The sequence below is a fragment of the Geotrypetes seraphini genome, chromosome 6 (assembly GCF_902459505.1).
Source record: "Geotrypetes seraphini chromosome 6, aGeoSer1.1, whole genome shotgun sequence".
Classification (NCBI taxonomy): Eukaryota; Metazoa; Chordata; class Amphibia; order Gymnophiona; family Dermophiidae; genus Geotrypetes; species Geotrypetes seraphini.
Window position 1 is genome coordinate 194,214,477 of NC_047089.1, and position 24,200 is coordinate 194,238,676.

General features: G+C 47.5%; 1 protein-coding gene across 2 annotated transcripts in view; it reads left to right on the forward strand.

The window, feature by feature from the left end:
* LOC117362038 (disintegrin and metalloproteinase domain-containing protein 9-like) overlaps positions 1–24,200 on the forward strand; it is a 153,657-nt gene that overhangs the window by 72,331 nt on the left and 57,126 nt on the right. The window lies entirely within an intron of this gene.

The following is a 24,200-nucleotide window of genomic DNA, read 5'->3' on the forward strand; positions in this document are numbered from 1 at the left end:
TTGCTTTCTAGCGCCTTCTGCCCTAACTCCCACTAAAATGGCATTGGGGGACCCTAGGAAATATGCAGGTGATGCTATGGCGAAACGCATGCGTGCCTCCGGAGGTAAACCTCATAAATCCTCCAAACGATCTATAACTGGTGCACAGCTCCCGCCATGGAGGATGGGTTTTCCCTGGATTTTGTTAATGTGCTTTAGCAGGCATACTTGGCTAAAAAGTCTGTGCTTGTCTCTCTTCCACCAGCCTCTGTACTGGTCACAGGAACCCTTGCTCCTGTGGACCAAGGTCTTTTTCTCTTGCCTGTGGTTGCACCAGATATGCTTTCCATAACTCTGCTTTCGCAGGGGGGCACTGCAGCAGCCACAGATGTGGCAGATCTGGATCAGTGCGGAGCCCCTGATTTGAGAGAGGATCCCACTGTGTGCATATTTTTCAAGTATGCGCAACTTGTGGATTTGATCTCTCAATCTCTCCAGGAATTAAAGCTGCAGCCTGTTACTGCAGCATGTTCCCTCATGAGTGACAAGAGAGGACACAATCCATATCTTTTCTTGATCATCCTGACTTCGTTCGGATTCTTACAGACTTCTGGGAGAATCCTGGGAGTCTCATGAAATGTGTTCGCGCTATGACACGGCTTTTGTCTCATGGTGGATGCCTTTAATAAGCACTTTGCTTCCCCGAGGGTGGATTCCTTGGTGGCGCAGGTCACCAAGCTCCCTAGTTACAGGGAAGTGGTCCTGAAGGATTTTGTCCTTAAGCATCTGTTTGATTCGGTGGCCGATGGTGTTACAGCAGCATATGTTTTCTTTCTTTCGTGACTCAGGTATGGTATTCGAAGCTGCGCCATGATCCTGATGCTGTGGTGCTTCGTGACTTGGATTTTATAATCTTTGGAGTGGATTATATGGCTGATTCCTTGTATGACATCTTTAAAATGTTTGCTAGCTTTCTGCCTATTCCATTTTGGCTCGCAGGATGCTCTGGATCCGGCAGTGATCTGGCGATTCTTCTAAAGCGACCTTGAGCCGGTTACCCTTTAAGGGACAGCTGCTGTTTGGCCAGGGTCCAGATGACCTTATAGCCAGTGTGCAGGATCATGGGCCCAAGTTGCTGCCTATGAATAGCTCCCGCCCTTTCAGAGATTCAGGTTGTCCTCAATTTCAACCATTCAGACACTCTTGTCTGTAATCGGGCCCTTCCGCAGGTCAATGGTCCTTTTTGTCTGCCAGACCGCACCAGCAGTTCTAGATGTCGCCTGTCCATAGAGAGTCATCTGGCGGCTCTTGTAATAATCAATTCTGATGCCAGGCCAGTGTCTCTCCCCCTCCCCCTCATTGGGGTGAGTGGTTGTTTGCTTTTCTGGCGGAATGACAGGCCATTACCTCCAACCTCTGGGTCTTGGAGGTTCTCATGGATATCTACAAACTGGAGTTTTTCTGTTTTCTGACCAAATATTTTCTGGATTACCCGGTGTGGCACCTTGAGAAGGCGGTTTGGGTGCAGGCCACTGTCCACAGATTACTTGACATTGTGGCTATAAAAAGTTCCAGAGCGAGACTTGGGCTCTGGGAGATACTCGATATACTTCATCATTCCAAAAAAAGGCTCTGACGATTGGAGACTGATTCTAGACCTCAAGGCGGTCAATGCAGTGCTGAAAATGCCTCACTTCCTCATGGAGATAGAGCGCTCAGTGACAGCATCGGTTGCGCCAGGGGAGTTTCTAGCCTCCACGGATCTGACGGAGGCATATCTCCACATTCCCATTTTTCTGGACTACCAGAAGTATCTGAGGATCCATGTCTTGGTGCAACATTGTCAGTTTGCGGTGGCACTCAGGACCTTCACCAAAGTGATGGGTTGGTGGTGGCAGCCCATCGTTGCATCCTGGGTGTCCTGATTCTCCTGGACAACTGGTTGATCAGAGCTCCTTCGCAGTCCAAGGGACGTCAAGCTGTTTTATCATGTGGCACAGGTGTTGCAGCACCTGGGCTAGGTGATCAACTTCAGGAAGAGTCACCTTGAGCTGACACAGGATTTGGAATATCTGAGAGTTCTATTTCTCACGGAAAGAGTTGGCGTACCTGAAATATTAAAAAAAACCAAGAAGAAGAGTACAGAAAGGACTACCAGGTGAAACTGAAAGAAGCCAAGAGGGAGATACGTCTGGTGAAAGCTCAGGTGGAAGAGCAAATGGCTAAAAATGTAAAAAATGGAGACAAAATTTTTTTCAGATACATCAGTGAAAGGAGAAAGATGAAAAATGGAATTGCTAAACTAAAAGATGCTAGGAACTGATATGTGGAGAGTGATGAGAAAAAAGCAAACATGCTAAACAAATCCTGGAGAAGGATCAAGATTGTCTGGCAAAGCTACAGGGGAAAATGGAGTAGATTCTGCATCGTTCAGAGAGGAAAGTGTTTATGAACATCTTGAAAAACCGTAGGTGGACAAAGCGATGGAACCGGACAGGATCCATCCCAGGATACTGAGGGAGCTCAGAGAGGTTCTGGTGGGTCCTATTAAAGACTTGTTCAACAAATCTCTGGAGATGGGAGTGGTTCCTGGGGACTGGAGAAGAGCGGATGTGGTCCCTATTCACAAAAGTCACAGGGATGAAGCGGGAAACTACAGGCCGGTGAGCCTCACTTCAGTTGTTGGAAAAATAATGGAGGTCTTGCTGAAAGAAAGAATAGTGAACCTCCTAGAATCTAATGGGTTACAGGATCCGAGGCAACATGGCTTTACTAAAGGTAAATCTTGTCTGTCAAACCTGATTGAATTTTTTGATTGGGTGAACATAGAGCTGGATCGAGGACATATACTGGATGTAATTTACTTAGATTTCAACAATACCTTTGACACGGTTCCTCATAGGAGGCTCTTGAACAAACTTGAAGGGCTGAAATTAGGAATCAAAGTGGAGAACTGGATTAGAAACTAGTTGACGGACAGATGCCAGAGGGTAGTGGTTAATAGAAGTCGCTCGGCTGAAGGAAAGATGAGTAGTGGAATCCCTCAGGGTTCGGTGCTGGGGCCGATCCTGTTTGAGTGACATTGCTGAAGGGTTAGAACAGAGGTGTCAAAGTCCCTACTGGAGGGCCACAATTCAGTCGGGATTTCAGGATTTCCCCAATGAATATGCATGAGATCTATTTGGGGAAATCCTGAAAACCCAACTGGATAGCAGCCCTCGAGGAGGGACTTTGACATCCCTGGGTTAGAAGGAAAGGTTTGCCTTTTTGCTGATAATACCAAGATTTCTAACAGAGTAGATACCAAAGAGGGAGTGGAAAACATGAAAAAGGATCTACAAAAGTCAGAGGAATGGTCTATTATCTGGCAACTAAAATTCAATGCAAAGAAATGCAGAGTAATGCATTTGGGGATTAACAATCAGAAGGAGCTGTATATCCTGGGAGGGGAGAGGCTGATTTGCACGGAGGGGGAGAGAGACCTTGGGGTGATATTATCGAAGATCTAAAGGCAAAAAAACAGTGTGACAAGGCGGTGTCTGCTGCCAGAAAGATCCTGGGCTGTATAAAGAGAGGCGTAACCAGTAAAAGAATGAAGGTGTTGATGCCCCTGTAAGGTCATTGGTGAGGCCCCACTTGGAATATTATGTTGAGTTTTGGAAACCGTATCTGGCGAAGGACACAAAAAGGCTTGAAGCGGTCCAGAGGAGGACGATGAAAATGATAGGAGGTTTGCAGCAAAAGACATAAGAGGAGAGACTTGAAGCCCTGAATATGTATACCTTAGAGCAGGGGTGTCAAAGTCCCTCTTCGAGGGCCGCAATCCAGTCGGTTTTTCAGGATTTCCCTGCTTTTATATGCTAATAGATCTCATGCATATTCATTGGAGAAATCCTGAAAACCCAACTGTATTGCGTCCCTCAAGGAGGGACTTTGACACCCCTGCCTTAGAGGAAAGGAGGGACAGGGGAGACATGATTCAGACGTTCAAACACTTGAAAGGTATTAAAGTAGAGAAAGGAAAATGGTAAAACCAGACGACATAATTTGAGATTGAGGGGTGGTAGACTCAAGAGCAATGTAAAGATTCTTTTTTACGGAAAGGGTGATGGATGCCTAGAATGTGCTCCCGAGAGAGGTGGTGGAGATGAAAATGGTGACGGAGTTCAAAAAAGCATGGAATGAACACAGAGGATCTAGAATCAGAAAATAATAGTAAATACTGGGCAGACTTGCATGGTCTGTGTCTGTATATGGCCGTTTGGTGGAGGATTGGCTGGGAGGGTATAGATGGACTGGAGTGAGCTTTGATGGAGACTTCAGTAGTTGTAATCTAAGAACAGTACCAGGCCGAGCTTTGGATTCTTGCTCAGAAATAGCTAAGAAGAAGAACCATTAGATTGAATCAGGTTGGGCAGACTAGATAGACCATTCCGGGTCTTTATCTGCCATCATCTACTATGTTACTATGGAACAGACAAAGTGTTCCTGCCTGTGTCTCGTCAAGAGAAACTTGAACAGGTTATTAGGGACCTTCTGACCACTCCAGTCCCAACATAATGTCAGTACCTCCAGGTTCTGGGGACCATGATGGCAACGATCGATGTGATCCCTTGAACCAGAGTCCATCTATGTCCGCTGCAGGATGCTCTGGTTTCCGCTGGATGACTGACACGTAACGGTCTTACATGGTGGCTGTGACCCCTCTCGCTATCCAGGGTCCTTCTCCGGATCTCGACTTAGGTGATTCTGTCTATGGATGTGAGTCTCAAAAGGCTGGGGAGTGGTGTGTATGACGTCCCCGTTCATGGCCAGTGGACTCCCTCAGAGCGCAAGTGGTCGATCAGTTGCCTGGAGTGTCAAGCAATTTGGCTGGCTCTCATTGACTTTGAGTGTTATCTCCGTCATCGAGCCATCTGCATATTCTTGGACAATGCCATGGCGGTGGCTTATGTCAATTGGTAGGGGGACACGAGGAGTGCCTCCCTGAGTATGGAGGCTCAACTTTTCTTCTGGTGGGCGGAGAGCAACCTAGTAGTGCTGTCAGCAGCGCACATGGCAGGATTGGACAACATTCAAGTGGATTTTCTCAGTCATCAGACTCTGGACTCCGGAGAGTGGTGTCTGTCTTAAAAGTGTTCGATTGCATAATAGATCAGTGGGCATCCCACATTGAATCTCATGGAGACTGTGGCCATCAAGAAACCAGATTGGTTCTTCATTCACTGTAATGAGGCCGGCAGTGAAGGTGGTGGTTAATGGAAGTCACTCGGAGGAAGGAAAGGTGACCGTATCTGGCGAAAGACGTAAGAAGACTTGAGGCGGTCCAGAGGAGGGCGACGAAAATGATAGGAGGCTTGCGCCAGAAGACATATGAGGAGAGACTGGAAGCCCTGAATATGTATACCCTAGAGGAAAGGAGAGACAGGGGAGATACGATTCAGACGTTCAAATACTTGAAGGGTATTAACGTAGAACAAAATCTTTTCCAGAGAAAGAAAATGGTAAAACCAGAGGACATAATTTGAGATTGAGGGGTGGTAGATTCAGGGGCAATGTTAGGAAATTCTACTTTACGGAGAGGGTAGTGGATGCCTGGAATGCGCTCCCGAGAGAGGTGGTGGAGAGCAAAACTGTGACTGAGTTCAAAGAAGCGTGGGATGAACACAGAAGATTTAGAATCAGAAAATAATATTAAATATTGAACTAGGCCAGTTACTGGGCAGACTTGCAGGTCTGTGTCTGTGTATGGCCGTTTGTTGGATGATGGGCAGGGGAGGGCTTCAATGGCTGGGAGGGTGTAGATGGGCTGGAGTAAGTCTCAACAGAGATTTCGGCAGTTGGAACCCAAGCACAGTACCGGGTAAAGCTTTGGATTCTTGCCCAGAAATAGCTAAGAAGAAAAAAATTAAAAAAAAAAAAAAAAATTTAAATTGAATCAGGTTGGGCAGATTGGATGGACCATTCGGGTCTTTATCTGCCGTCATCTACTATGTTACTATATGTTAGTAGTGGAGTCCCTCAGGGTTCGGCGCTATGGCCAATCCTATTCAATATGTTTGTGAGTGACATTGCTGAAGGGTTAGAAGGAAAGATCTTCCGTTTTGCAGATGATACCAAGATCTTGAATTGGTTTTGTGGTTTCCTGGGTAAAAAATTGTATCAGGTGTTTAAGGATGACATCTCAATTTGTTGGAAAAACTCTTGCGGGGTACCCCAGAGTTCCCCTCTTTCCCCTACTTTGCACAACATTTATCTTGCTTCGCTGGGAAATTTGTTGCAAAGTTTAAAGCTCAAGTTCTACATCTACGCAGACGATATTACTATAGTCATCCCACTTACTAGTCTGTCACCTGAATTTATAAATCTCCTTGCAACCACTATAAATCAGATTGAGCTTTCGATGACAGCTTGTTGAAAATAAAGATTTAATAAAGTAAATTGAAATTAAATAAGGAAAAAATTAAATTTTTTTCTGGCAACACCTAACGACAAGCTCAAAGAAACACTGATACATGTGAATGGGTTGGATTATAACATAGAACAATCCATAAAAATATTGGGGGTAACGTTGGATAAACACCTTACATTAGAAAAACTTACCAATTTATTGACTAAGAAATGTTTTTCGGTGCTTTGGAAGCTTCGTACCATTAAGAAGTATTTTAACGAAACCTCTTTTCGTCTGTTGGTGCAATCTTCCATCTTAAGTATTCTTGACTACGGTAATATTGTATATGTAGGGGCTCATATTAAAATTTTAAAAAGATTGAGAGTAGTCCAAAACACTGCAGTTCGCCTCATTTATGGTTTAAAAAAATGGGAGCATATCGCTCCTTTCTATCTGAAACTGCACTGGTTGCCGATGGAGTCTAGAGCAGTGTTCTTCAACCACCGGTCCACAGAAATTTCCTGCCAGTCCACAGGGCCGGCACTTGCATCATGCCCAAAACAGTGTTCTTCAACTGCCGGTCCACGATGCGATCGATGCGGCACTATCTTCGAGCCAGCTCTCTCTTCCTCACTGATTCAGGGCACAAAGCCATGGGCAGTGGCTCCTACGCGAGTCCTGTGCCTGAACCGGAAGCCTTCTCTCTGACGTCGCAACGTCAGGGAAGGCTTCCAGATGAGGCGCGGGACGCACAAGGAGCTGCTGCCCGCAGCTTTGTGCACTGCATCAGTGAGGAAGAGGGAGCTGGCCTGAATATAACACCAGGAGCGGCATAAAATGGCCAGGCGGGAGCAGGCCAGAAGGTAAGGTATAGCATGCAGGGAGGGAGACAACAAAGGTAGGGAGAATGATTTTATTTTTGAATTTTGTGATTGAATTATGTCAATTTTGAGAATTTACATCTGCTGTCAGTGTGCTTTGTGTAGTTTAATTTTGTGGTTAACCATTATGTGTTGTTAATAAGATTATATTGTGTGTATCTATGAATAATGAATGGGAAAAATAGTGTTACAATTAGTACTATTATGGGGGCGGGGTGTGGAGTGGAGATCGGGTAGAGATGGCCAGGGTCTGGCCCATGATTAACCCAATGTTCTTCAACCGCCGGTCCGCAGACTGATGCCGGTCCACAAAATAATTCTTTTATTTCTGCCGGTCCATAGGTGTAAAAAGGTTGAAGAACACTGGTCTAGAGTGCTGTTCAAGTTTTCATGCATCTGTTACAAAGTAGCTTTTGGTCTGTCACCAGGTTACTTACTTTCTCATTTTTCTTGTAGTCATTCTAATAAAAACACATAGAAAGTACAGCTATTTACATATCCTTCTGTAAAATCCTGTCACTAAGAAGTTCCTTCACAGAACCTTTTCTTTTCAGACTGCCAAATTGAATACATGGCTCGGTAAAATGATGTTAGAAGCTTCTTATTTAGATTTTAGGAAACTGCTAAAGACTCAATTATTTAATAAGTTGGTATCTTAATGTTTCTCTTTTAATTCTTAATTATGCTTATTTTATCCCTTCGCATTTTTATCTACATGGTCTACTTTTTACTCTGACGCATTATTGAAATGTTTGTATTGTCTCTGTATTTTACCAGGATACTTTTTATGGAATTGTATGTATTGTTTTTTGTGCTGTGAGCCGCTTACAACCTCTCAGGTATGGCGGCATATAAATAAATTATTATTATCTGTAACAGAGTAGACATCGAGGAAGGAGTGGAAAACATGAAAAAGGATCTACAAAAGTTAGAGAAATAGTCTAATATCTGGCAACTAAAATTCAATGCAGAGTAATGCATTTGGGGATTAATAATCGGAAGGATCTGTATATACTGGGAGGTGAGAGACTGATATTCATGGATGGAGAGAGGGACCTTGGGGTGATAGTGTTCGAAGATCTAAAGGCGAAAAACAGTGCGACAGTGCTGCCAGAAGGATGCTGGGCTGTATAAAGAGAGGCGTAGCCAGTAGAAGGAAGAAAGTGTTGATGCCCCTGTACAGGTCGTTGGTGAGGCCCCATTTGGAGTATTGTGCTCAGTTTTTGAGACCATATCTGGCAAAGGACAGAAGAATAAATATCTAAAATCTCAGCTTTATTCATTTTCTTTAAAATATTTTTCTTTTTCTTTCATACATTCATAAAGTGCTTCATCCATGTGATCATTTGAGCGTGAGTAACAAACTACAGTGGTTATTCAAAGAACTTCAAACTCTTCTTAATCATTTTATCGATCTTCTATCACTAGACCAAAATGTTCATTGGTATTGCTTGTCCTCCTCATGAGAAAGAGCCGATTAACAGTACCCCTCCTGACGAAGATATTCTCGAAACTCGAGTTGGGGGGTAAATGTAACCCGAAGGAGTTTAGTGAAAACTGTTTGTTATTAAACAACGAACTACAACAAGTACCAACAGTAGGCAAAAAGGCAAATATTGATTACATAACTCCCCTCCCCAAGAGGACTGGACTCTTATGTCCTCTCAGGTTACACTGTGCCCCATCCCCCCAACCCCCCCCCCCCAAGCACACCCCCTCCCCCCCCCAGGACCCCACCCCCCCACCTCTCCCCCTCCCCCACCCCCCAGATCAGACAGGCAGAATGGCATACATCTGCAATCTATTCAAGATACGACTACGTATCCGGGGAGATAAACTGTCCAAATATGGAGTCCAAATATGAACAAAGTCTCTGCTGCGGCGGCGAGAAGCAGAAACCAACGTGGCCTCCCACCCTAAAAGGTCATGTAATTTATTTCTCCAGTACCAGAAAGAGGGCGGGGTATCCGCCAGCCAGAAGTTCAATATACATTTCTTCCCCAAAATATAACATTTGCTCAAAAACATTTTCTCTGCCGAGGTATACACTGAAAACAAAGAAAAATGAGCGAACAGCATATGGTATGCAGAGACAGGAACAGACACCCGTAGGAGACCCTGAAGATAGGAAGCCAAGGCCCCCCAAAAACTCTGGATACTCTCACATTCCCAAAGTCCATGAAAATAAGAGTTCACCTCCGCCTGACAGGTGAGACAGTATTGGGTAGCGACACACCCCATATGGTAGGCCCGGCTCTGGGAGGCATACCCTCTCATCAAGGTCCTAAAGTGACATTCTCGAAGCTCCGCACTATGCACCAGAGTAGGAATATGACGAATAGCCCGCAGCAAAAATCCCACCCCCAGCTCCTGCCCCAAATCCCTCTGCCAAGCCTCCAGCACCATGGTAAAATCCCTCGGGGGCCCCAGTGCTTCAAGCTGCTTGTGATATACAGAGACCGAGATCCCAGAGGCTAGGTCCTCTCCCCCCTCCAAAAAGGCACGAAAACTGATCCCAAACTCCAAAGAAAGAGCGCTCCGTGGAAGTGACTTCACATAATGCCGCAGTTGACAATGAGCAAAGAGAAGGCCCGATGAAGGCAGACCACAACGCAACAACTCATCGCAAGAGAGGAGCGTCCCATCCTCCCGCATCATATGAAAAAGAAATTCAAACCCTCGAGCCCACCAACGCCCAAAGATAGAAGGAAGCAGCCCCGGGAGAAAGGAGCGATTACCAGTAATGGGCAATAACACACTAACATGTGGATCCTGACGCCATAAAGACAACACCCGTCTCCACACTTCCCAAAGGGGGCGAAACAAAACACTACGGCGACAAAACCCCGGCAGAACTGTCAGCCGAGACTGCAATAGAAAGAGCAGATGAGAAGGATAATAATAGTCGCGCTCCAGGAAAATATCAGTATAAAGGTCAGTACCCAAGACCCAGTCCCGGACATGGCGTAAAAGACACGCCTGATTATAAAGAGCCATATCCGGCACACCAAAACCGCCCCGAGCCCAGGGACCCACCAGCAACTGCCACCGCAACTTCGGTCTCCGACCCCCCCAAAAGAATTTAGACAACAAGGACGAGAGAGCCCGGATATCCTTACGCAAAAGATACAGCGGTAAAGTCTGCAAAACATAAAGCCACTTAGGGAATAAAACCATCCGAAAAAGTTGCACCCTCCCCATCAAAGAAAGCGGCAGATTACGCCAAGCGGCCAACACTGAACCGGTAATGGAGAGCAAACAAGCGACATTCAACCGGTAGAGCTCCCGAACATCCATGGACAACTGCACGCCCAAATAGCGAAACGAGAAATCCGCCCATTGCAAGGGAAATGTCCCACTCCAAGAACGCTGCAGGCCTGCATCGGAGGCCAAAGCCTCCGATTTCTTTAAATTTAAGGTGAACCCAGAGAAATCACCATACTCCCGAACACTCTCCAAAAGAGTAGATAAAGAACGCTGCGGATCAGTCAAAAAGACCAAAAGATCATCAGCGAAGGCCGCAATCTTAAAATGAGCGGCCCCCAATTGAAGTCCCCGGATGTCAACATTAGATTGCAGCTCTCTGATCAAAGGATCCAAAGAAAGCACAAACAGCAAAGGCGACAGGGGACAGCCCTGACGGGTCCCCCTACTGATGGAAAAGGGGTCCGAATAGCCACCATTCACCGAAATCCGCGCCACCGGATCATTATACAACGCTAAAAGGGCGTTAAGAAAAAAAGGGCCAAAGCCATATGCCCACAGCGTAGCAAAGAGGAATCCCCACTGCACCCGATCAAAAGCCTTTTCAGCATCGAAACTCACGAGTACAGCAGGGTCTCCGTCCATAGCAGACTTCTCTAGGGCCAGCAAGATACGGCGAAGATTTTTAGATACCGGCCGATCACGCACAAATCCTACCTGCTGGTCCGAAATTAAAGAAGGCAGCACTCTAGCCAAACGATTCGCCAGCACCTTAGCCATCAATTTCGTCTCATAATTCAGCGGGGAAATGGGTCTATAGGAGTCCGGCAAAGTGGGGTCCCTCCCCGGCTTAGGAAGAACCGAATCTGAGCCGAATTCAAATAACGCGGCAAAAACCCCTTAGCCACATTCAAATTAAAAATTTCTGACAACACCGGAGCAACCTCATCCACCAACACCTTATAGAATTCACCCCGGTAGCCATCGGGTCCCGGAGCCCTGCCCAACGGGCTGGCACGAATCACCCACGCCACCTCCTCCACCTCCACCGGGCGCTCCAACATTGCCAAGTCTACAGGAGAGAGATGGGGTAAATCCAAGCTGTCCAAATAAACCCCCCCATCAAGCACATCCGGGCCAGGCGCGGCATACAAGTCAGCGAAAAAATCCCGCAGAATACGCCCAATATCCTCAGTCTTATGGTAAAGCGTTCCTTGCGCATCGCGCAAAGCCGAGACCCCCGCGGACCCACGAGAGGAGCGAGCTAAACGCGCCAACATCCGGCTACTCTTATTAGCGAACCTGAAGAGCTGGAATTGATAGTGTTCCCGAGACCTCTGAGCCCCCCTATGCAGGAGCTCATTCAAGGCCTGCTGCGCCTCCAAAAGCTGCCTCTTAAGCGCCAACGTGGCCGCACTTGCGAAACGCTGCCGCAGAGTCCGAACCCTATGCTCCCAGGCCAGAATCTCTCTCTGACGCGCTCGAGCCTCAAAGGCAACAAATGACATGATTTCCCCACGCAACACCGCTTTCGCAGCCTCCCAATAGAGTATGGGGTCCTCTCGATGTTGCAAATTCGTACTTTGAAAATCCCTCCATCTAGCCAACAAAAATTCGTGAAAGCGGGCATTACGATATAAATGACAAGGGAATCTCCATGAAACACCTCCTCCCCGAGGGGACCCCCACAGCCACCGCAGGCCCACCCATGCATGATCCGATACTTCAATCGGACCCAGTATGGCTTCCTGAACCCTCGGGAGAAGATTCCGGGAAAGAAGAATAAAATCAATACGGGAAAGCGTCCCATGCGCTCGAGACAAATGAGAATAGTCCCGCTCCACCGGATGAAGAACCCTCCAAACATCCAATAAGTCCAAAGAGGAAGCCAGCATGTTAGCCCCAGTACAGGCCCGCAGCGATTCCCGTCCCACCGAAGAAGAACGATCCAGCCGAGGATCAGGGACCTCGTTGAAGTCGCCCCCGAGAATTAAGGGAATATCACCAAACTGCAACAAAAGGTTACGCAACTTCTGAAAAAATTTGGCAGAAGGATTGTTAGGGGCATAAAGATTACAAAACAACAAAGGCTTATTGTTGAGAGAGACCGAGGCAATAATGTACCTACCCCCAGGATCCCGAAACACCTTATGTACCTGTAGGTGAAGGCCCTTACGGAAAAGGATCACTACCCCACCCTTCCCCCCCAGAGCCGGAGCCTCCAAATGCGTACCCACCCACCAAGAGCAGAGCTTAGCATGCTCCACAGAGGACAACCGGGTCTCCTGTAGAAAAGCAATGGAGGCCCTCCTACGATTCAGTGCTTGCAATATTTTATACCGCTTAATAGGCGAGTGTATCCCCCCCACATTCTAAGAAATCAAATTATGTTCCAGAAAAGACTAAAAAGAGCACCAAAAGCAGATACTGAATAACCCATCGCAGCATGCCAGAGGAGCGTCCCAGCCACCACCCCTCCAACCACACACTCAAAAATCCGCCCATCCCCCACCTGTCTGACCCAAAGGAAACCCCAATCCCCCAACCCCCACTCCCCCTTCCCCTAACCCCCCCAACTCCCCCCGACCCTCCCCCGCCCCCCCAACCCTTGCCCATCCAAATACTGCACCCCAATAGGTGCCACTTCCAGAAAGCTGGCGCGCCCGCAGCAGGCCTCCCTCAAACCCCGCAGCCCCCCCCCAAGCTTCCCATAAGCTAACAAACACTCTCCATTCCCACCACCACCAAGCGAACCCAACACCCACACGACTCTCCCCCATCCACTCCTCCACCCAGGCTATCTGCCCCCCCTATACAGCCCTCCTAGACAAACCCTACCACCCTCCTCCCTAGAGCCACACCGTCACCCACCCACACTCATACCAACACAGCCCAAACACTCTCCCCCCTTCCCCGACACAGCAAGGCACAACAAACACAAAATGCAGAGAACCCAACAAAGAGGCACTATGCATAATGCTGAGTGTAAGCAGGTGAAGTCTCAGCGGCCATGGGGAAAGACCCACAGGGGAGACAGCGCAACACCCACAAAGTCAAAGTCTACAGCTGTCAACTCCCAGCATCGCCAACCCCACCGAAGAAGACAGTCAGAAGATCACGGCGCCACCTCCGGAAACTTTTCCTCCACAAATCGCTGGGCCTCCTCCGGCGTATCAAACTGGTGCGACTGGCCAGAGTGCATCACCCTCAGCCTCGCTGGATACTGAAGAGAAAAAGGAATACTGCGCCGGACCAGACTGGAACAGAGTGGAGAAAACTTGCGTCGAGCCTGAGAGACCTCCGCCGAATAATCCTGGAAACAGAGGACCTGCTTGTTGTTGTAGAGCAACTTCTTCCCCTGGCGCAGGGCCCGAAGGACCTCAATCTTATGGCGATAGTTGAGCAGACGGCATATAACCACCCGTGGACGATCCGGGCCATCTCTCCGGGGCCCCAGACGGTGTGCCCGCTCGATATAAAAGGGGCCCAGCTGCCGCGGGGGGGCCAAAGACTCCATCAGCCACTTCTCCAGAAAGTCTCCCAGGTCCGAGTCCCCCAGAGATTCAGGCAAACCCACAAACCGCAGGTTGTTCCGGCGGGACCGGTTCTCCAGGTCCTCCACCTTTGCCCGGAGCGCTGCCATAGAGGTAGAGTGGCCCGCCTGATCTTGCGTAAGCCGCTGCACAGCATCCTCAGTTGAGCTGACCCTTTGCTGCGTCTCCCTTACCTCCGAGGACAGAGCGGCAAAACGCTGATCCAGGGTGTCTAACTTATCCAAAATACGTTGCAGCTTGTCCCCCAGCGTACCCTCCAACGCAGCCTGCACCTCCGCTGTTACCTCCGCGACCCAGAGGGAGCTGGGGGTTTCGGGCGATGCAGGCGCCACGTGCGCCGCCATTTTAGTTTCAGGCTGCTTCCTTCGCTCTCGGTCCGTCTTGTTTGGACGAGCGGCCATCCCCCAGACAGCCGCGAGATCGCTACCAGGACACCCGACAGCGCTCCCCGACGTGTTGACACCGGGAGCCGCGGTATTCGATGCTGCTCAATAATAATTACTGCCGCGGGTGCGCCGGAGCCACGAGCCTGACCTGCTCACAGCCCCATGCTTCCGCCGGAAGTCCCCCGAAGGAGTTTAAAGCACAGCACTACAGCACTTTTTGCACTAGTTCACTTTTACTCAGTGGTTATAAACAATATTCAATTCAATGAGAGACTATAAATGAACGTTTTGGTCTAGTGATAGAAGATCGATAAAATGATTAAGAAGAGTATGAAGCTCTTTGAATAACCACTGTAGTTTGTTACTCACGCACAAATGATCACATGGATGAAGCACTTTATGAATGTATGAAAGAAAAAGAAAAATATTTTAAAGAAAATGAATAAAGCTGAGATTTTAGATATTTATTGATTATTCTATCCAGCTATTTTGATAATATCTCCCACATTTTTGAGATAAAGGACAGAAGAAGACATGAAGCGGTCCAGAGGAGGGTGACGAAAATGATAGGAGATTTGTATCAAAAGACATATGAGGAGAGACTGAATATGTATACCCTAGAGCAGGGGTGTCCAATGTCGGTCCTCGAGGGCCGCAGTCCAGTCGGGTTTTCAGGATTTCCCCAATGAATATGCATGAGATCTATGTGCATGCACTGCTTTCAATGCATATTCATTAGGGAAATCCTGAAAACCCGACTGGACTGCGGCCCTCGAGGACCGACATTGGACACCCCTGCCCTAGAGGAAAGGAGGGACGGGGAGATATGATTCAGACATTCAAATACTTGAAAGGTATTAACGTAGAACAAAATCTTTTATCCCAGGACAAGCAGGAAGCCTATTCTCACATATGGATGACGTTATCCATGGAGCCCGGATGCGGACAACTGCACCGCGCATGAGCGAGTGCCTTCCCGCCCAACGCAGGGCGAGCCTCCTCAGTTCTCAGTTTTCTGCGGAGCCGAGAAGTTCGTCTTTGACTCTCTGCATTTAACTTTCTTACTGCGTGCCTTCTTTCACCGCGGTTTGTGTTTATTTTCTTCGCGAATCGCTCTATTCCTTTCTTTCTTTCTTTCTTTCTTTTCAGTTTAAAAAAAAAAATCTTATTTTGTTTTCCTCCATTCGACTGGCCGCTCGGCCCCAGTCTGTGGGCTTCGACTTTGCGAGGCTATTTTTCCTCCTATGTCCGGCCAGCAACGGGCTTCAAGAAGTGTATCCAGTGCCAGCGTGCGATTTCTCTCATGGACCCACACCGTTGATGCCACTAGTGCCTTGGGCCGGACCATCAACCGAAGTCATGAGAGCGCTGTGCTACTCTTCAACCTTGAGCCCTTAAACGTCGTTGGATTTTAGTTGATCAGCTTTTCGGGATGGACTCTTCAGTCACACCCTCGACTTCAAAAGCGGCCTCGGTTCCACCTTCTACCGAGGGTCCTCCTGCCTCCACAACTCTGACCTCGAGCCTCATCAGACCTTCCTCGTTTGGGACGTCTCTTACCTCGAGTATACTAGCTGTATCTTCAGGTCAGATAGCTCAGCAGAAAGTTCCAGCGGTGGTCCTTAAGCTTTCTAAGACTTCCAAGTCGAAGCACATTTCCACTGCCACTTTGGAACCAAGTGCCTTGGGCCGGACCATCAACCGAAGTCGTGAGAGCGCTGTGCTACTCTTCAACCTTGAGCCCTTAAACGTCGTTGGATTTTAGTTGATCAGCTTTTCGGGATGTACTCTTCTGTCACACCCTCGACTTCGAAAGCGGCCTCGGTTCCACCTTCTACTGAGGGTCCTCCTGCCTCCACAACTCTGACCTCGAACCTCATCAGACCTTCCTCGTTTGGGACGTCTCTTACCTCGAGTACACTAGCTGTATCTTCAGGTCAGATAGCTCAGCAGAAAGTTCCAGCGGTGGTCCTCAAGCTTTCTAAGACTTCCAAGTCGAAGCACATTTCCACTGCCACTTTGGAACCTATAGCCGTAGCAGGTGGTCCGGTTTCAGACGCGGATCCATCCTTGCCGGCTTCCTTTCAGACCATGTTAGAGCAGCAATTTGTTCAGTTCCTAACTAAAATGGGACCGAAGCTAGCTTCTCTAATTCAGCCTGGACATTCTGCAGACTCCGCAAGGTCGAGCCTCTTCTATGCCTCGGGCTGAAACTTCACACTCTATGCAGGGAGCAGAGTCTTTACGAGTGTCTGGTCTGGCATTTATGCACTCTAAGCAAGGAGTAAATTCTTTGCAAGTGCCTCGACAGGAATCCTCACACTCAATACAAGGAGCAGAGTCTTTGGGAGTGCCTCGAGATTCCTCCATCAAGCCTCCTGAGCTTCGATCTACAGCTTCTAGCCCTATCCATTCCCTGGTAGCAATGTCTGCTTTCATCTCCGTGGCGAAGTCTCCTCGATCCTCGAGACCTGCTTCTAAGAACCACTCTTGTCGTCGATCGAGGCCTTCCTTGAGGCATACCTCCAGGCATAGCTCTTTTTCCATAGAGCGCCCTTCTTCAACTAAGCTTCGATCTACACCTTCCAGACCACCGACTCCTCGATCGAGGTCTCCGCTTCCAGACCTCGAGGACTCAGCGGCTTCCATTGCCTTGTCCAAGTCTCCTTATTCTTTTGAAGAGTATTTCCCCACTGAGGTTTCATCTTTGACCCAGGCTGCCTCGAGGTCATTGAGTCCCTCTCGAGGCTAGGTATTGGCGGATCAGCCATCTTTCTCTTCTTTTCTTCGTCAGATGGCTGATGACCTGGAACTTCAATTGTTTGCTGGTTCTAAATACTCTTAAGGAGTATCTCGAAGTCATATATCTTCCTCAACCTCCTGCAGAGTCCCTTAAGCTTCCTCGTCACAAGCTTTTGTCTCAGACTTTCACACGATGCCTGGAGACTCCTTATGCAGTTCCCGCTGTTCCAGGCAAATTGGACTCCAGGTATAGAACTCTCCATTGCAAAGGATTTGAGAATTCGCAGTTGTCTCACCATTTCCTGATTGTGGAGTCCTCCTTAAAATGGTCCCATCCTTCCAGAGTTTATGTTACCGTTCCTCCTGGAAGGGAAGGGAAAACTAGGAACAAGTTTGGACGTTGCCTTTACCAAAATGGTATGATGTAACTCATTTTGTAACTTATCTCAAGTTCCTCATTGATCTCCTTCCTAAATTTCTCAGCTATTTAGATACACAGAAGCACTTTGAATTTCAAGAAGTCATAGCTACTCTGTCACAACTCAGATTACATCTTCTCCAATCTTCTTATGATGCCTTCGAGTTGTCCGCCAGGGCCACTGCTTGCTCTGTAGCAATGCGTCGCCTAGCCTGGCTTCGCACCATTGACATGGTCCCTAATCTACAGGATCGCTTGGCTAACATTCCTTGTGCAGGCAATGACATCTTTTTTTTTCTTTTATTTATTTATAACTTCTTAGTTTTACAATCAAGCACTTGAACAAAGATCAATTAATTCAGATTAGAAACAAATCATAATAAGGAAATAATATTATAAAAGAAAATCAACAGGAAATAAACCCTTCTTGAAAATAACTCACATTATAAGGAAGCAGTAATACTCTTCATTGCCTAAAGCCAGTAAAGCAAGTTACATATCATTTGGTATCCCAGGACAAGCAGGCAGCATATTCTCACACATGGGTGACGTCACCAACGGAGCCCCGCAGCGGACAGCCTCGAAAGCAGACTTGCTTGAAGATCTTTATTTTTTTTTTTTTTTAAAGTTCAATAAGTTTTTATTGGTATTCATAACAGAAAGAAAATATAACAAAAGAAGTGTACATCATCAGATTGAATGGTATAACAGTACCTAAGATAACAAAGCAACATTACCAAACAAAAACCAATGCTCAAGTGGAGCAATAATGCATCCATGGATACCTAGCATGTACATAAATTATATAGTGCTTGAAGATCTTTATAAGAGCTTCCGAGTGCTGCACCGCGCATGCATGCGTGCCTTCCCGCCCAAACTAGGGGCGCATCTCCTGTGAGGATTCTCAGTTCAACGTTTTCCAGGGAGCCAAGAAGTCCTCTTCATCTTCGTTCTGCAGCAAATTTTGTTGCCTTCTTTCACCGCGGCTGATTTTTGTTTTCTTCTTTCGGTCGCTGTGCTTTTATTTAATTTTATTCTTTAACAAAATTTTTTAAAAAAACAACACTTTTCTTGTTTCTTCTTTTTTCGTCCGGTCAACGGGCTTTGGGCCTAGGCCCAATCGCTCGTATCGTTTGACACGGACTTTATTTTTTCTATGTCCCTGCCCCTTACTGGGTTTAAACGCTGTCGCCAGTGTAAAAAGATGATTTCCATCACCGAACCTCATTCTCGGTGTTTGGGTTGTTTGGGGCCTTCTCATTCCCCTGAAGAATGTTCCTGCTGTTGGACTCTCAGTCTAGGACCTTTCGTCGTCGGTGCGACCAGTTCAAGCAACTTTTTAGCGGCATGGAGCCAGCCTCTGACAAGGCCTCGACCTCGGCTCCGGGGTTGGACTCGGTTTCGAAGACCCCGTCTTCCATTGCGGCCTCGGTCTTGAAGGCCTCGCCCTTGACTTCGGCAGCTGCCTGGTTCTCAAAGGCCTTGACCACGGCTTCGGCTGGAGCTTTGGTGTCGAAGGCCTCGACCCCTGCTTTCATTCCTTCTAAGGCCTCAACTTCGGTCTTGAAGGCCTCAACGGTGCCTCAAGTGAAGATGTCCTCGATGGGTAAGTCTCCTGTCTCTCTTTCAGGTACCATGCCTAAGAAGCCACCAGAATCCTCCTTGAGACCTCCTCCTAAGCATGCCTCCAAGAGTAGGGAATACTCATCTTCGAGGTCGCCCTCTTTGGAGCGCACTGCTGCACCTACGAGACCAGATCCCTTTGTCTCTCTGCCTATCTTCGAGGACATGTTGAAGACCATTTTAACCACACATATTTCCTCGATAGTGGCTCAGCTTGTTCCATCCTCGACCCTGCCTCCTAGGGACCAGCCTGAACATCAATCTGATCCTCCAGTGCTATTGCCTCGAGGCAGGTCTCGTAAGCCGAAGCGACTCTCTTCCAGTGACTCTTCACCTGAGCCTCCATCGGTGTCTCTCCCACCTCGCCCGAAGCATCGCTCGAGGCATTTGAGACATTTTTCTTCAAAGCTTTATGCAGAGGCGTCTGTGTGCCAGTCTCCCTCTATGGATACCGAGGTGTCTGTGTCTCGTTCTTCCACAGCGAAACACAAGTCTCAATCTCAAGAGGCCTCGACTTGGAGTTTCTCAAGATCAAGGACTACTCCATTGAAGCCAACTATACGAGACTCTTCTCCTCCTGCATCAACACATTCTGTTCCTCGAACTCCGGGAACATCACCAGTGAGGAGTGAAGCGCAAACATTTGATGACTCCACCTCAGGTAGATAGTGCAGCTTCTTCAATTACCATGCGTCTTGAGTCTGAACCTTTGTCTCAATATTCTAGAGAGGCGTCTCCCTCCTATTCTGTGGCTCCAAGGTCTCGTACTCCTTCTCCAGATGAGTCCTCCACCTCAAAATCTACTTCTCTTGCTAAGTTTGTTTTTGATATGGGACAGGCTCTCAAACTGGATCTTCATTCTGATTCTGTATACTCCAAAATACTTAGCGGACATGGAACTTTTTCATCCTCCTAAAGAGACTTTGAGATTACCTATGACTCTAGTCCTTAAACTTTCATACGGAATATGGAAACTCCCTATTCTATTATGGCTATTCCATCCAAATTGGAATCCAGATACCGTACTGTTCACTGTAAGGGATTTGAAAAATCTCAATTATCCCATCAGTCCCTGGTGGTGGAATCATCTTTGAAAAAGGCTCATCCTTCCAAGCTTTATGCTGCAGTACCTCCAGGCAGGAAGGGTCGTACCATGGACAAGTTTGGCCAAAACTCGATGATGGCCAACAGGATTCTTAATTATAATTACACTTTTACTACCTATTTCAACCATTTTTTGAAATTGTTACCTTCCTTTTATCCTGACATTTCTAAACCACGTCTTCCGGAGTTTAAGCAAATCCTCAAGACTCTTGCTCAGTTAAGACTCTTCATGCTGCAGGCTTCCTATGATGCTTTTGAATTATCATTTCGAGTATCTGCTTTTGCTGTAGCCATGCGTAGACTGCCTTGGCTACATATTGTTGACATGGATCCCAATCTTCAAGATTGATTAGCCAACTTACCTTGTCAAGGTAATGAATTATTTGATGATTCCATTGAAGCGGCTACTAAGCGCCTCTCGGAACATGAGTGCTCTTTTGCTTCTCTTATTCGACCGAAGCCCAAGACACCTCCAGCTCGGGCATACAAACAGACACAATGTCGTTACCCTCAGAAAACGACTCCTGCTTTTTCCAGGCCTCCACCTAGTCGTCCTCAGCAGCAGCAACGTCAACAGAAGTCTCAAACTCCTGCTGCCACCAAGCCAGCTCAGTCTTTTTGACGTTCCCAGCTTGAGCATTCCAACCTCCCTGCATCGAAATTCTCTTCTGCCCATAGGAGGTTGTCTTTCCCATTTTTATCATCAGTGGGAAATGATCACCTCCGACCTCTGGGTTCTCACCATTCTGTGAGAGGTATACTCTCTTCATTTGCTTCAAGTACCTCCAGATCACCCTCCAAGAGAGTGTCTTTCCAATCGGTCGCAACTTCTTCTTCTTCAGGAAGCTCAGGCTCTTCTTCGCCTTCGAGCTGTCGAGGAGATTCCTCTTTCTCAGCGGAATTTGGGGTTCTACTCCCGTTACTTTCTAGTTTCAAAGAAGACGGGGGATCTGCGACCCATTCTGGACCTCAGAGCTCTCAACAAATTCCTGGTCAAAGAGAAATTTTGGATGCTCTCATTGCCCACATTATATTCCCTGATGGATCAGGGAGATTGGATGTGCTCGCTGGATCTCAAAGAGGCTTATACCCATATCCCTATTCATCCAGCCTCTCGTAAATATCTCAGATTCCAGGTGGGAGATCTTCACCTACAATACAGAGTCCTTCCTTTCAGACTCACCTCTTCCCCCAGAGTCTTCACAAAATGCCTGTTGATGGTGACTGCAGCTCTTCGCACTCAGGGTCTTCAAGTTTTTCCATACCTGGATGACTGGCTAATCAACAAGGGGTTATTGCAGCAACACAACAGACTATTCTATTCCTCCAAAGTCTGGGGTTCAAAATCAACTTCCCAAAATCCCAGTTGACCCCATCTCAATCTCTCCAATTCATTGGGACCATGCTGGATACTGTCCGCCTCAGAGCGTTTCTACCTCCATCACGTTGAGATACCCTCATTCGCCTTTGTCATCAAGTGTATCGTCTTCCATCAATCTCTGCAAGGCAAATGATGATTCTACGCGACCACATGGCTTCTACAGTTCATGTGACTCCTTTTGCCAGACTTCACCTTCGTATTTCTCAGTGGACCCTGGCATCCCAGTGGCAACAGGCGATCGACCCGTCTTCTCAACAGATTACAGTAACTCCTTTGTTGAGGCAGTCTATCCACTGGTGGATGCTCTCTTCCAGTCTTTCCAGAGGTTTGCTGTTCCACACGCTACCTCATCAGAAAGTTCTCATAACGGACTCATCCACTTATGCTTGGGGAGCCCATATCGACGGCCTTCGTACCCAGGGTCTGTGGACTTTGCAGGACTGTCGTTGTCATATCAATCTGTTGGAACTCAGAGTGATTTTCAATGCTCTCAAAGCTTTTCAACACCTTCTTCGACACTGGTTCTCATGCAGATGGACAACCAGGTGGCCATGTATTATGCCAACAAACAGGGTGGAACGGGTTCTCATTCTCTGTGTCAGGAGGCTCTGAGGATGTGGACTTGGGCGATTCATCGCAACATCTTTCTCAGAGCTGTCTATTTTCAAGGTCAACACAACTGTCTGGCGGACAAATTGAGTCGCCTTCTAAAACCTCACGAGTGGACAATCAATTCTCCAACACTTCGTCAAGCTTTTGCTCGCTGGGGGACCCCGCAGATCTCTTTGCGTCCCCTCTCAACTACAAGCTGCCTCAATTTTGCTCCCGGATATACTCTCCCCAGCGTCTCAAGGCAGATGCTTTTCTCTTAGACTGGAGGGATCAGTTTCTTTATGCCTTCCCTCCGTTTCCGCTGATTCTCAGGACTCTTGTCAAACTCAAGTCAGCACATGCCACCATGATTCTGATAGCTCCTCGTTGGCCCAGACAACCGTGGTACTCCTTCTACTTCAGCTCAATACCAGGGAGCCTCTGCTTCTACCAGTTTTTCCCTCTCTGCTTACTCAGTCAGGGTTCCTTACTCAATCCCAACCTGCAGTCTCTACACTTAACAGCTTGGTTCCTTTCAACCTAAACGACTCTTTCCAGTTCTCTCTGTCAGTCCAGAAAGCCGTCCACTCGGTACTGTTACAGCCAGAAGTGGACTAGATTTTCTGCCTGGTATTCCACCCGTCAGTTAGAGCCAAAGTCTACCTCCTTGGCTTCTGTTTTGGATTATTTACTTCACTTAAGAACATAAGAACATAAGAAGTTGCCTCCGCTGAGGCAGACCATAGGTCCATCCTGCTCAGCGGTCCGCTCCCGCGGCGGCCCATCAGGCCCATTGCCTGAGCAATGGTCTATACCTATCTATACCCCCCAATCCCTTTTTCTTCTAGGAATCTATCCAAACCTTCTTTGAAACCATTTAATGTTTTCTTGTCTACAACAGCCTCTGGAAACGTGTTCCATGTGTCCACCACCCTCTGAGTGAAAAAGAACTTCCTAGCGTTTGTTCTGAACCTGTCCCCCTTCAATTTCTCCCAATGCCCCCTTGTGCTTGTGGTGCCCCTTAATTTGAAAAATCTGTCCCTGTCTACTTTTTCTATGCCCTTCAGGATCTTGAAGGTTTCTATCATGTCTCCTCTAAGTCTTCGCTTTTCCAGGGAGAAAAGTCCCAACTGCTTCAATCTGTCGGTATATGGGAGATTTTCCATGCCCTTTATCAGTTTGGTTGCTCTTCTTTGTACTCCCTCAAGTACCGCCATGTCTTTCTTGAGGTACGGCGACCAGTACTGGACACAGTACTCCAGATGCGGCCGTACCATTGCACGATACAGCGGCATGATGACTTCCTTCGTCCTGGTCGTAATACCCTTCTTAATGATACCCAGCATTCTGTTTGCTTTCCTAGAGGCTGTGGCGCATTGCGCCGATGCCTTCAGTGTTGCGTCTACCATCACTCCCAGGTCTCTCTCCAGGTTACTAACCCCTAGTGGTGTTCCCCCCATTTTGTATGTGAACATCGGGTTCTTTTTCCCCACGTGCATGACCTTGCATTTCCCCACGTTGAAGCTCATCTGCCACTTTTCGGCCCACTTTTCCAGCTGTGTTAGATCCTTTTGGAGATCCTCGCAGTCTTCCTTGGTTTGAGCCCTGCTGTATAGTTTGGTGTCATCTGCAAATTTAATGACTTCACACTTAGTTCCCGCCTCTAGGTCATTTATGTAGATATTGAACAAGAGCGGTTCCAGCACAAGAACATATTGCAATCTGGACTTCAGTCTACATCTATTTGAGTCCATCTCAGTGCGATTGCTGCTTTTCATCAGCCTCTTGATGGGAAACCTCTCTCTGCACATCCTTTGGTTTCCCAATTTATGAAAGGTCTCTTTAATGTTCATCCACCACTTAGACCGCCTCCAGTGGTCTGGGATCTCAATGTTGTTTTAGCTCAACTGATGAAACCTCCATTTGAACCAATTGATAAAGCTCAC